The following is a 13,996-nucleotide window of genomic DNA, read 5'->3' on the forward strand; positions in this document are numbered from 1 at the left end:
TATTAAATGCAACTAAGTATGAAACTATCCCCAAGACTACCCCATATGGCTCTTTTGGCCATTTTACATCATGCTGCCTTTAGGTCCTTGCTAGGACTTTTATGACTTTTGTCTTTCAAAGTACATTGTTTATTACATAACTCCATTATTGGTTTTAATATATCCCAATTAACAATCAATGATTTCTTTGATCCTCTATCTTCATCTGGTACCAAGGCTCTCTTAGATGATTTAATAGGTGCCCCTGCACTAAACACCCCACCTTCAAAGCAACTCTTGTCCCAAGAGTTAAGGGGTACTATCTTCTTTCCTCCCATCCTTATAGAGGGATGTTTGCAACTTTGCACCTGCAATGTATTACCCTGCACACCTACATACAAATCATTAGAAACAAAAAGCAATGGATCCTTGTTACCAGTCATGGTAACCTTACTACCTGCTGATTGTGAACAGTCATGTTTTATCCTTGACAAAGGCTGAATAACTTGTTGTCTGAGGTCATGCTGACCCTGTCTCTTATCCTCCATGGATATGTTCACTTCTTTTTTCACTCTCATCACCAAAGGACACCATACTATTCCTATCACTATCTGCTTGTAAGCAGAATTCTAAGTTTTGTCTTGAACAATCTCATCCTTCATAACCAAAAGAGATGGCTTCAGTGGCAGATCTGTCATATCATGTTTACTCTCCCTCTGCTCTTGCAAGTCCACAAACTCTTTCTTGCCAAAACAAATAACTCTTTCCTCATCATGACCAGTGAAAGGATTTAGCTTAAACTTCACACCATCTTTGTGTACTATATAAACATTTGATGGGCCAAAATGAATAGTGTTCCTTGAGGCTTGTTAAGGCCTTCCAAGGATTACATCGTAGCATGTCATTAGAATGACATCACATATAACTTGATCTTTATATTCTCCTATAGAGAAATCCACTATTGCTTGCTCCCTTACAACAATATTTTGTGCATCACTGACCGAAGATGCCCTATATGGTCTATCAATAGGATACTTCTTCAATCCTAGTTTATTTACCATTTCATAAGACACTAAATCATCAAAGGAACAAGAGTCTATTATCATCTTACAAATATTACCATGGCTCATGCAATTTGTCCTAAAAATGGATGGTTTGGTCTCCTTTTGCTGCTGCATTTGTGGTCCTCTTCTCACCATCAAAGATTCTCCTTCAAGTTTAGGGTCTGCATTATCGTACTTCTTTTCTTACTCTTCTCCTTGGGTCAAGGTGACTCTCCTCTCCTCCTTCCTGAAATCCACACCTTTCTTAGGGCACTTGTAGGATTGATTGCCTACTCATCCACATGTGAAGCATTTACCTGTGAAAACACTATTACCTCTTCCACTTCCAAATCTTCCTCCCCTAAAACTTCCTCTTGTCTCAGATGTAATCTCTTTTCCTTTATCTTTGTCTTGATTGTTTGAAGTGTCAAACTGACTTCTTACACCTCTTCCTCTCATTGTTCCACCTCCTCTCTGATTTGCTTGCCTCTCATTCTTTCTTTTCAACTTCTCCTCTACTCGGATTGCCAACTGAAAACATTCTCCAAGTGTCCTTGGTACATTCAATCCTATTTCATCTTGAATATTGTACTTGAGGCCATTAATGTATCTAGCCACCTTCTCATCTTCATCTTCTAGTCCTCCCCTAATACTCAGGGTATGGAATTGCTCAGAATAGGAGATGACATCCATATCCCTCTGTTTCAAATTGTTCCTTCTTATCTTTATTTGGATTGCTAAATCAGATGGCAAGAATTGATTTCTTACCATGGTCTTCATTCTCTCCCAATCTGAAATCTTATTCAATCCCCTTTTGATGCAGATTCTATAGCAACTACCTTCCACAAGCCAATAAATGGATGTCACAATCCAACTTAGGATTCTAGGACTTCTCACAAGTCCTCTTACCCACTCCGGGTATACTCAACCTCCAAGACAAACAAGGCAATCCCACTTCAAAAGCCTCACCAACTATCACCAAAAATGGAGACAATCATGGACATACTGTTCCAACCCAAAATAATCAATTTTTTTGGTTCCACCAAACTCTCAACACACCTTTGCACTTCTAGGCCTACAAACCTTGTAGCCTTCCAATTAGCTTCTTTGCACTTTTCTCCCAGTATCCCTCAATAGCATAGGGACTTCTCCATAGATCTAAACACCCTTCTTGGCACCTACTAAGAATCCAAAATCTTTTGGGCTAATCTTGCTCCAGCACCCTCCAAACTGCTTCTTGGTACCTAGGCCTAGTTGATCAAGTTAGGCTAGGGCTTCAAGGAAGAATGGGCAAGGTGGGTTCCCAAGACCCAAAGCACTTAAGGGAATCTCCAACACAGTCAATGCATCCAACTCCAGCACTCAAACTGATCAGAAGTGCCTACAACCATGATTGTCACCAATTACCTTTCAAAAACCGATCAAGCACATGGGCTTGCTTGACCTAGGGCCAACTTGGAAAAATAGTTGCCCTTCTCTCCAGGCCTCTAACCTCTAGCATTATGTTTCCTAGTCTCCTAACTTGCATATCCCTCAGTTTTAGAGGGTGCCACCAGTGGGAATGCAAGTTAGGGATGCATTTGTGGAAGGGTCTAGGAAACAAGGCTTTTTAGACCACCTTCTACTAAAATGCAGATAACTTTTAAACCCGAACTCCTTTTTGAGTCAAACCAAAACCAAAAGTTTCCTAACACAGCCTTGCAACTATTTCATACACTTAGCAATCATAAAAGTTTTGTACGGATCCATACCAGCATAACAGCCGAGCGATTACCAGTAAATTTCTAAAAAATGGAAGTTTTTATTGTTTTTTCTCCAAACCACCGTACACTCTGATCTCCCCATTTCAACTGAGATCAAATATGACATATATAAAGGTCTACATGACCGTTGGAACAACCATATAGGCGTTGCCAACCATAAAACAAACAAACAACCACTTTTTGCTAATACTATTTAGACTCTAAATACCCTATTCTAAGGCCTTTTGGTCCCATGGAGTCACTTGGTTTATAACCACACCAAAATGCTTGTGTGCCTTACATGTGCCTTTATTACAAAACATAGACCAACTTGTAAAATATGGACCAAACCTTTATTCCAACTTCCTAATCTACTTGAATCCTCCCTTTCATGGAGTGGCAAGGTGTCCGACAACATAGATAGTTGTTCCCCCCTGCCACATAGGTTAGGTGCCCTACACGACCTTTCCTCTCTCTCATTATGAACACTAGTCCACCAAGTGAGTGTTGTTCCTCTCAGTCTTGCTTTTGCTACTTTTACCTTCTTATCTGCCTCTATGTCTTCAAGATCAAAGTAGTTCTCGAGGGCCTCTATCCACCCTAGCACTTCTTCACTATCCATTTTACCCTAGTATATTGGAAAATCAATATGGTTCTTCCCACCATTGCCTTGTACTGCCTTAATGATTCTCATAAATTTCCTTTCTTCAGGATCATATGTTGTCTCATGCTCTTGCCTTGCATTACCAACCTCTTCTTCTTCATGGTTCTCTCCATGATTTCTTCCTCTAACCTCTTCTCCTCTAGGTTCTTGCCTTTCCTTTTCTAAGGATTCTATCCTTGCAATAAGCTTCAGCCTCTCTCTTCTCATCTATCTTTCTTCCCTCACTCTAGATGCTTCAATTTCTCTCCTCTCTCTTTTCTCTCTTGCCAACTCTTCTCTCAATTCTTCAAGTTCTCTAGCCATTTGATTTTTAGGAGGCATTTTCACAACAAGTTTTCTTCCTTCCCAAGGGCCAACTCACCGATTCTCTTTCTTTCCTCACCAAGAAATCTCTAGACACCACTTATGTACCTTTCAACTCTGGGACACAAAAGGAGGAATTAGACACGCCAAGGCTTCAACAAAGGGACCAACACACTAAGGATGAAAAAGACTCCTATGATGACGAAACCTACAACTTATCTACTCCCAAAAGACATTATTGATGCTTTGATACCATTTGATGCAGAAGATGGAGGATCTAACCACAAACTTGCAAATTCAAGCACAATATGGACCCAACCCCTATGTTTCAATGGTGTTCCCAAATGCACACAATGCCACCAAAGACTCCAAACTTGGATTTACATTCACCAAGTGTTCCCTCCACTTCTACACACCTTTAAAAACTTCAAAAAACATGTTTCTAAGGTTTCCAAACCCACAAATCTTTAGTAGATACAAAAGAGACTAGTTTTGCCCTTTACTAGGCTATTATCTTCTTTGGATCAGCAGACCTTATTTTCTTAATTTTTCTCCCAAACTTTCCAAAACACCAAGAAAATAAACTAGCTTTGAAAATACCCTTTTTTGATTTTTATAACATATCCAAAAATCAGATATCACTCCTTTGGAAAGATTGTACAGAACAGGGCAGTTTGTCTCAGAATTAGGCCTAATTAGACCACTTTTACAAAGCAAGTACCCTTCAAACTTGCAATCTGACTTAATCATTTTTCATAGTCTCTATTAATAATCTAAATCAAATGATTTTCAAGATTATTGGTCTTGGTCACACTCCTAAACACCCAAACTTCAAAACCCTCCTTAAAATGGCTTAAAAACTAGGGCCTGCTTGTTCAAACCCCAAAACTCAATTCTAGAACTTCTTCTTCAGCATTCACCATGCATTTACATATCTAATATGATATTACCACTCATTCCAATACCATAAAGCACTTACAAAACAAAGGATTCTTCAAGTTGCTCTTGAAAACTAAGCACTTTCATTCAATTTTCTAAGGCAGTCCGTACAAATCTGACCCTCTAGGCCGTACAATCACAATTTATAAGTTTCAAGGGATGGTTAGTAGCCCCCTCAACCACCTCCAATAAGTTTCATTTGTTAACTCTTCATAAAATTTAAATCATGGAGTTTCCCTCCAAAAAACACATAACCGTTACTATTCAAATTTCTAACTATTAAACTATGCTTTTAATGGGCTTATTGAATGTTTTGACTTGTCTAATGACAATATATGATCATGACAACCTACATGAACCTATAAAATGACTCATCTACCATGTGAAATCCAAAAATCCTATCTCATGCCCAATTACAACTTTTTTCCACATATGAGTCCAACATTATAACTTTGTATCCTTCCATGAGCCATAATTGGTGCAAGGATTGCCCAATTGACTTCAAGAGATGCTCCATGACCTCTGTAATGCCTTGGATCTTCAATGTTCCCCTGATGAGCATGGGATGCTCTTGCATCACTTATCTTCATAAATAAATTCAAAATTAATTTCCATGATATTAACAACTACTATTTTGTATCTCATAGGAGACTCGTAGTGCACATGAGGTTCAATGGGACAGTTATGTAGATTTGATGACGTGGCCATTCACTCCTGAGGAGGAGCCTACAATAGTAAGTTGTAGTTTGAATTCATGATTAAATATGTTATAAATTTAGCATGCTATGAATTATAATGTTATAGTTTAAATTATAGATTCATTTGACAAAGGTATTTGAACATATACAACCCACAATCAGAGAGGTACCAGCATTGCCGAGGGCATACGAGAGGACTCCTGACTGGCATAGGAGGTCGACAAGAGAGGTATTTATTATGAAATTTTGATAGTATTAATGTCCATTACGGATAAGATCATTATGCATTTGAGTAATTCAATGTTAGATACATAGAATCATATAAATTTAGTAGTCTAACTTTGGGTTTTTCTTTTTTGTTTATGTAGGAGGCATCTGATCCACCTAGTGCAGCGAAGAGGCTGCATTTTGATCATCCATCAGCACCCTAGGATAGTATAATTTTTGTAGGATGCATCATTAGACATTTTGAGATGGCATATGCCACATTGTATACAGAAACATTGATATTATACACATTCTGATGGCATGATCAGCCACATTTTGTATATGGATCTATGTATTTTGATATATATTTGAGTACTTTGTCTATGGATACATGATCTTTGATATATATTTGTGTAAAATTTTGTCTATGGATACATGTGTTTTGATATATATTTTTGTCATTTATGTGCACAATGATATACATATTAATTTAGTATCTAGTATTATTCAATTTATCATGGATCATGTGTCATGCCCTAAATTTTACTAGTAAAAACACAACAATTTTTTATTTTTTTTGTAGCTTATGAAGTCGCATAAGAAATTACATATTTTAAAACAAGGTTATCATTAAATAGGAGTTCAATACTCATGTGGATAGTGTCATCCGGTTGTAACATTTTAGTCATAGGTGGTTTTCAAATAGATTGGATGACAGTCTAGTTCAAGTTAGCATCATGAATCAAACGAGCAAGTTCAAGATACAACAATCATAAATTAGTGAGGTAATTCATATCCTAACAAGCCTCTGATACTAATATTCTATTAGGGTCTGTTGGTTGTATCATATGGACTAGATCGTGATTCTAGCATGTAAGGGAAGGGGATCAGAATTACTTATTATCCTCATTACCAATGTACACATATTCATTAATCATTACAATATATATTAATATGACAATTACTATATGGTGTGGAAGTGTAGTATATCTTAATTGATTAAACACATGTATTTAGAGAATTTAGATTTAGTACTCATCACATGAGCACCCTTAGTCAAATAAGAAAATGTGCACTTATCTACCACACTATATCGGATCTAACCATTGGAAATTAGAAAAGATATGCCCCAAAGGTAGCTTCTAAGTCTACATGATGGATAAGGGTCCACTTGCATTGATAGTATCCATCATTCAACACATTAGTTACACAACTTATGGAATAAACAATTTGTTTTATGTGCCAAACGTGTATCATGTGCTTGCATCCATATCTTACTAGTTACAGGTCCTCTCAAAGATTGGACTAATACTGAGTCATTTTATCCCTCTTTACTCTATTTAGTCATCCTTGTGCATTCTATCAACATTTCTTCCTCACCAAACTAGCACTCACTACAGTTTCCTAAACACAAAAATTACTATTTCAATACATAAATTAAACTCACTCTAACAAAGGACAATTACTAACCATCTAGCTCATCAACTACTAACTAATCTAGCTACATTGCCATGCTTTTACATTTACTATTTTAATTACTATAATTACTATACTATTACATTTACTTTTTACATTATTACATCTAATTATTCACCATAAGCTCACTTTCTCACTATCAATATTATTATTATCCAAGCATGTTAAGATTCAAAGTAGTTTCATAGTATGAATTAGTAAGCATATAAAATGAGGAACTCTTAGTAAGTCTAAGGGCCAATTCAAAGTACTTAACTCAATAATAATTCATGATCTATATTTAAACACATCCTACTACACCATCGTATTGAATGTGTCAATTTAAATTTGTTAGATGAATTGTTTATGCAAGGATTAGGTGCAAGCGTATAAATAATGTTTGTATATAACATAGCTTGTCATATCATGAAATTAATTTGATGATTTCCTTTCTTAGAATTGCATTAAGCTTGGTAATTAAAATCAATGTTATCCATGCATGTGATATGAACATAAAATTTTCCTTCCAAATTATTGAGTGCACAACAAGATTGTAAGCAATCTACTAAGTTTTAAATTTATACAATCAATGCTATCACATAACATCTATGGATTGTTATTATCAACTAGTCATTTACAATACCACAAGGAGAAAACTTTCTTTCACATTTTCAAATGATAACAATGATGTCAAAGCAAATATGTGACTCATACCAATGCTTTCATAACAATATAAACTCCAAATGAAACATGCATATACAACCTTATCAATTATTTCCTCTACACGTACATTAGGTAACAATGATACAATCTCCTTCCATCACAATGGGGCAACATAAGGGACTTTTCAAAATCATAAGGAACATGAACATTGAAAGATATGGACAATGATTCATAATACAACAAGATGCACAATGGTGTCACACTAATCTACATGGAATGAACACCATTCAAGCACTCACATGAATGCTACTCCACAATGCAATAAAATGCATAATCCATTGATAAACTCCACACTTGCATATTTGCTTAACCATGCTAAAAGAAAGAAACGAAAAAGAAGTAAGTTTGAGATACCAACCTTGGTCCAAGCTAGGGTAAGGATAGTTGTAGTAGAGTTCCCCTAATCTCCCTCCAAAACCTAACTATCTCTAAAATTAGAGAGTGGGCAAACACCCCACTAGTTTGGCCAAGACCCTCTAATAAAGCCTTCCCACTAACTTATTTTAGCAAAAAAACTAAGCCACTCCATCCTTACAAACTTTTCTCCTCTAACGGTCCATTGATAGCCCTCACGAGCTCTGAGTTATGACCCTCGAAGGATCGACCTCAAAATGCACTTAGAGCACCTTGGAGACTCCTCAGTACGGGGTGGCCACAAATGATGGATGGTCTTCATGGCCAAAACAAGGGTGTGACTAGGGTTCACCTGCCCATCTAGAGATAATGGCACTGATGATTCGATGCCAAGATCAGTGGTTTCAAAGTTACGCTGTGGTGCACCTATGAACTGAGGCACACTGTGAGTTTTGGCATCGAGCGAGATCGCTGTGCTGAATCCAAATGGAATGTGATCTCTCAAAAATGAGAGAGTTTATTTTAGGCCTCAATATCATCGTCCTATAGCATTTAATAGTTCATTGATAGCCCTCACGAGCTCTGAGTTATGACCCTCAAAAGATCGACCTCAAAATGCACTTAGAGAACCTTGGGGACTCCTCGGTACGGGATGGCCGTAAATGATGGATGGTCTCTGTGGCTAGAAAAATGGTGTGACTAGGGTTCACCCACCCATCTAGAGCTAATGGCACAGACGATTCGATGTCAAGATCAGCAGTTTCAAAGTTACATTGTTGTGCACCTATGAACTGAGGCACACTACGAGTTTTGGCATCGAGCGAGATCGCTGTGCCAAATCCAAACAGAATGCGATCTCTCAAAAATGAGATAGGTTATTTTAGGCCTCAACATTAGCATCCTATAGTATTCGATATTTTATCAATAGCCCACACGAGCTCTGAGTTATGACCCTCAAAAGATTGACCTCAAAATGCACTTAGAGAACCTTGGGGACTCCTCGGTACGGGGTGGCCATGGACGATAGAGGATCTATGTGGTTGGAACAAGGGTGTCACTATGGTTCACCCACCCACTCGAAGCTAATGGTAATGACTTGTAGCCGTTAGGAGTTAGATTTTGAAAAGTTGTCAAGAAAGGTTGACCCCTTTGACTTGTATCATGTAAAGTTGCTTTGTGCCTTGCTTGATTGTTTGAAGACTACTCCATGTGTCACTATCTTTCTTGGAAAAAAAATTTCTTTTGAACATCAAGCTTGCAATATTATCAATTATTGTTAAACTTTTTCAACCAAGTCAAAACCTCAAGTGCAAATATTTGTTTGCATTTTTTGCTAAGGGGAGTTTCATAAATTGACTTGATCTAAATGGTTTCCTTGATCTATTGACTACACTTAAATTTGTTCACTTGGCATCTCTCTTTCTTTATCTACATTTCTATTTGGGATTTTTTCGTAGCTCTTTACTTGAGTCACTAGTGTTGTAACCTGCTTGGAAAATTTGTTTGACAAGTCACTCATTCATTTCTACCTCTCTTTGACATGTGAACAATCTACCTCTCTAGTTTGGACATCAAGTTATCTTGTGTCACCTTATTAGTTTCCTCTAGTCTCCTTCATGCTTTATTATCTATCTACCACTATGGTATTCAAAGCTTGTGCTACCAAACCTCAACCAAATCTAGATGATCATGATATCCTCCATGCCACTAAAGAGTTTCAAGATCTATATGTTCAATACAAAGAGCTAGAAGAGACAAATAATCTTTCTTACCTTCATCTCTCTAAGCACATGATAGAAATCAATTCTAAACTTGAGAAAAGGTTAGAGGAGAATATTGCATTCTTAAATTAATCTCCCTTAAGACCTTTACATACACACAGGTCATCTTCTTCAAGGTCTACATATTCTATGCCAAGACATCAAATATCTTCATCTTCTAAATCTAAAGACCTCTTTAGAGAACAAGCAAGTGATACCTCCTTTGAGCCTATGCCAAACTTTCATTATGGAACAAGATAGTGATGAAGACATGGATGCATTCTATTCACTTAAGAAACAACAAAATTCTCATGGAGAAATTTTTGAGAGAACTTTTACTCCATTGGAAGATTCTCATGATAACATCTTGCAAACACTTCTTGATAATGAATCCATCACATTACTAGACAACTCTAGACCTTATGAACCCAAAATCAAAGATCCATGGTGGAGAAATTATCATTATTGCCACTTCCATGGAAGAAATTTCATAAAACTAAAAATTATATAGTGTTGAAACATAAAATTGAATATTTCATTTATGATGGGATTGTTGATACCTCTAATGACTCATGTGTCACAAGATCATGCTGATGAACCTATGTCAAGTGATGATTTCCTTGACACCTTCACTTCTTATAACACTAATGAACCTCCTAAAGTGCCAAAGCTTTCAAAAATGCCTCCACCAAACAAAGAACCTATTTCTTTCCATGTAGACCATGCATACCCTCAAGGGCTACAACTAAAAGAAAATCAAGCTAACCTTCACTTGTCTGCAAACCTTTTCCATGCTACTAAGACTAAAGATCCTCAACATTCATGCAATACTATGATTACTATTCCCACTTTAGCTAATCCTACATTATTGCTTTAAGATTCTATCATGCACACCTCACATTTTCCCTTGTCCTTAGAAGGTGCTCCATATCAAGATGACTCTGAAAAGGAAAAATATATAAATAAAGATCAAGATCAAACACCTTTTCATCTCATCCAAAATTTCACCTTTCTATATCTTGTGTGTTACCCACCTCCTGCATATGATGAGGATACCATTTCCACTACCTCCATTGAGCTTACTGAAACTTATGGGAAAAGTGATCTTTCTATGCTATATAAAGAAAGCTGTCAAGATCAAAGTGTCCCCTCATGTTCTACTTCTCCATATCCACTTCAAAACTATGCTCAAGATTCAAACACTCCTATCATAGGTCTTTCTTCTATAAAAGGTACTCATGAGTCTATTGATGACTTTGGTCATGCTACTCACTCTAAAGATGTTGAAATCCCTAGTCACTATCCCTTTGCATTTCATAATTCTATCCTTGGTCCTTATCCATCTAATCTAAAGTCTTCAAACCTTCTCCTACACTTTCTACTTCTAGCTCTCCAAAGTATCTCTTGAAAGACTTTAATATTGAACATAAATCTAAGTTGACATTCAATATTCCAAAGGCTTCCACTCCATTTTCTTCCAAACATCTTTCTCAAAAGCTTACAAATATTCCACTCAATCTTCTTCTAACATTGTCCTACCAGCTCATACATCTAAACCTCGATCCATTTCCTCCATGATTCCTCCATAATTTGGAAACCCTCCAAGGTGTGTTTAAATGTTGATCTTTCCCACTTTGTCACCTACCCTTATGCAATGTTTTCAAAGCTACACTTACCTACTATCCATACTCATACAATCCTTCCAAGGAATGAACTCTTATCCTACTATCATCTCACTTCCTTCACCCTATCAACATCATTGAGCATACTTATCTATGGTCTTGGCTTATCATAACTTATCTTTCCTTTAGGAACACTATCTAGCTTGAAAATAGTTGACCTATTTCTAAAAATAAAATAAAAATAGAAAAGAAGATAAAAAATGTGCCTTGGTGAAAACCATTATCTTATCCATGAGATTCCCTATTTTACTTTCTCATTCACTCATAGTCTTCATATCCATCTTCATATCATGTCATTATGCATGTGCTATCTTGCTTATTGGCTTTAATTGTGTATCCTACATGATATCTTCTTTCATGGATTTCATGGCTTATCCCAAATGTGCTTCATACAACTTTTCAATATGAAAGTCTTTCAAAAAATTATACAATATTATGACTCTTTATGCTTTCAAATGCTATGATTGGTTGCAAAATGGAAGAAATCAAGTATTCTAATTGTTCATCCATACTTTCAAGATTTTTCTTATTTGATTAGTTTGATAAAAATAGTTTTAATAATCATAATGTCAGCTTTATGTCAAATAAGGAAAAAACCAAATTTGTAATAAGATATCTGCATGCAATTATCTTTCATATAGTTATAAATGCTCTTAAAATTGTCTTTATAGCCTTCTATCACATGCAAATATGATTTGCAAGAACTTGTTCAATATCTTCCTCTTATAATTCCCTACAAATAACCTACCAAAATACAAAAACCATATACAAAAAAAGTACACATTTTACATCATAATACATCATAAATTTTAGAAATTATCCGCAACACCACCCCCCTCCAACTCTTCATGATGTACCTACATTCCAATATCATAAAAAAATTAGTAACTTATTGTATTAAACAAGATAATCATCAATTCATTAAATCATTATAAAGAAAATAACATAAGAAGTATATATATCTAGTCGAGTATTCCAATAGGGTCCTCTCTCTATTTTAGGGTCTCCAATAGGGCTTCATGATCAGCATTAGCAATAGTAAAAAGTTCTTTTACTTTTGGTCTTCCTTGATGCTTCAATAACTTTATATTTTTTGCTATAATAAGATGCGAATATATGAGAATTACTTTGTTCTTCTAATAGTCTTCGAATGCAGGAATTTCGTTCCTTCTAAGCATGTATGTCCACAGCCATGTTCCAGCAACAACCACTGAACCAGTAGGATATGTGAATCCATCACCATCTGTGATTGGTTGTGCAAGTTTTTGTTTGCCTCTTACACAATGTGCTAACCAATAATCAAATTTCTCATCATTCCCCTATGGTGCAACCAATGCAAAGACATGTCCTGGCTGAAGTAGATCTGATAGATGGTTATGCTCAAGTGAACTTTCCATGTCATCATTTTTGATAGAGGGTATGATAGACAATGGAGTAAGATAATGTGGAGCCCATGTGTCCACCCACTCACTTGACTCATAGTGATCCCAATCACACTAAAAACAAGTACGACAAAAACAAGCTAGTTGTCATGTCCAAATGGTCCATGTACTAGAATCAGAGCTCCAAAATGAATGCATTTTTGATGAGTCTCTCACTGTAGCACAATTTTATCTATCACCTATGGACCCTTCCTCAACCAACCAAAAGAACCTGTGTACCACTGAATCAAGAGTCCCCCCCTGTGATAATGCTAAACTACACCAATCAACAATGCTACGAGCATCAAGAAGCTCTGTTGTTGAAATCTTCAGTTGCTCCTTAACTAGACCTCTCTTCACACATGCCCCTGCTCCATCATGTTCCCCTTTTCCATGGCTGGACTCAAAAAAACTCCAAATATGAGGCACCCCTCTCTCTACGTGCATCCTACACAACCAATAAAACATGCAAGCATTTTTTAATTGACCTGTACAGTTATCTGACCAAATGATATGTCTATCCATAGCAATTGCATGCTCATATAAGAAATCAAAAAAATTCTAAAAAAAATGTTGCACAAACTCGTGAGAGTGAGATCTATCATCACTCATAAAAAAATGATACTCTCTAATAATCTTTTGATTATCTTCCGCGCTATCAGGGGCATGTCTATATGTTATGTGAACAAAAATTGCAATTTGAATGGAGTTGTGATACTAAGATTGTGTCTCATTTTGAGGTTGCAATGTGTAGTTCTCAGCAAAATCAACAACTGATATAATAGTGCCAATGGGAAAAGTCTCCTTACACATTCTAAATTGTTGATCCAATCATTGAGACCTATGACTATGTCTTGCATACTTGTAAAAAAGATTTGCCTTGAAATCTGAAATAAAATTAGCCACATTGATATCTTTTTCAACCAATTCACATCTAGATCTCTCACTCCCACTCTTCAATGTGTATTTCACCATTTCATATACCCTTTTTTTCAGTATTGTCTTTCCAAGATCTTGTTCGCACCC

This window comes from Cupressus sempervirens, chromosome 1 (assembly GCF_028749045.1).
Source record: "Cupressus sempervirens isolate cs-2001-9-10 chromosome 1, ASM2874904v1, whole genome shotgun sequence".
NCBI classification, from domain to species: Eukaryota; Viridiplantae; Streptophyta; class Pinopsida; order Cupressales; family Cupressaceae; genus Cupressus; species Cupressus sempervirens.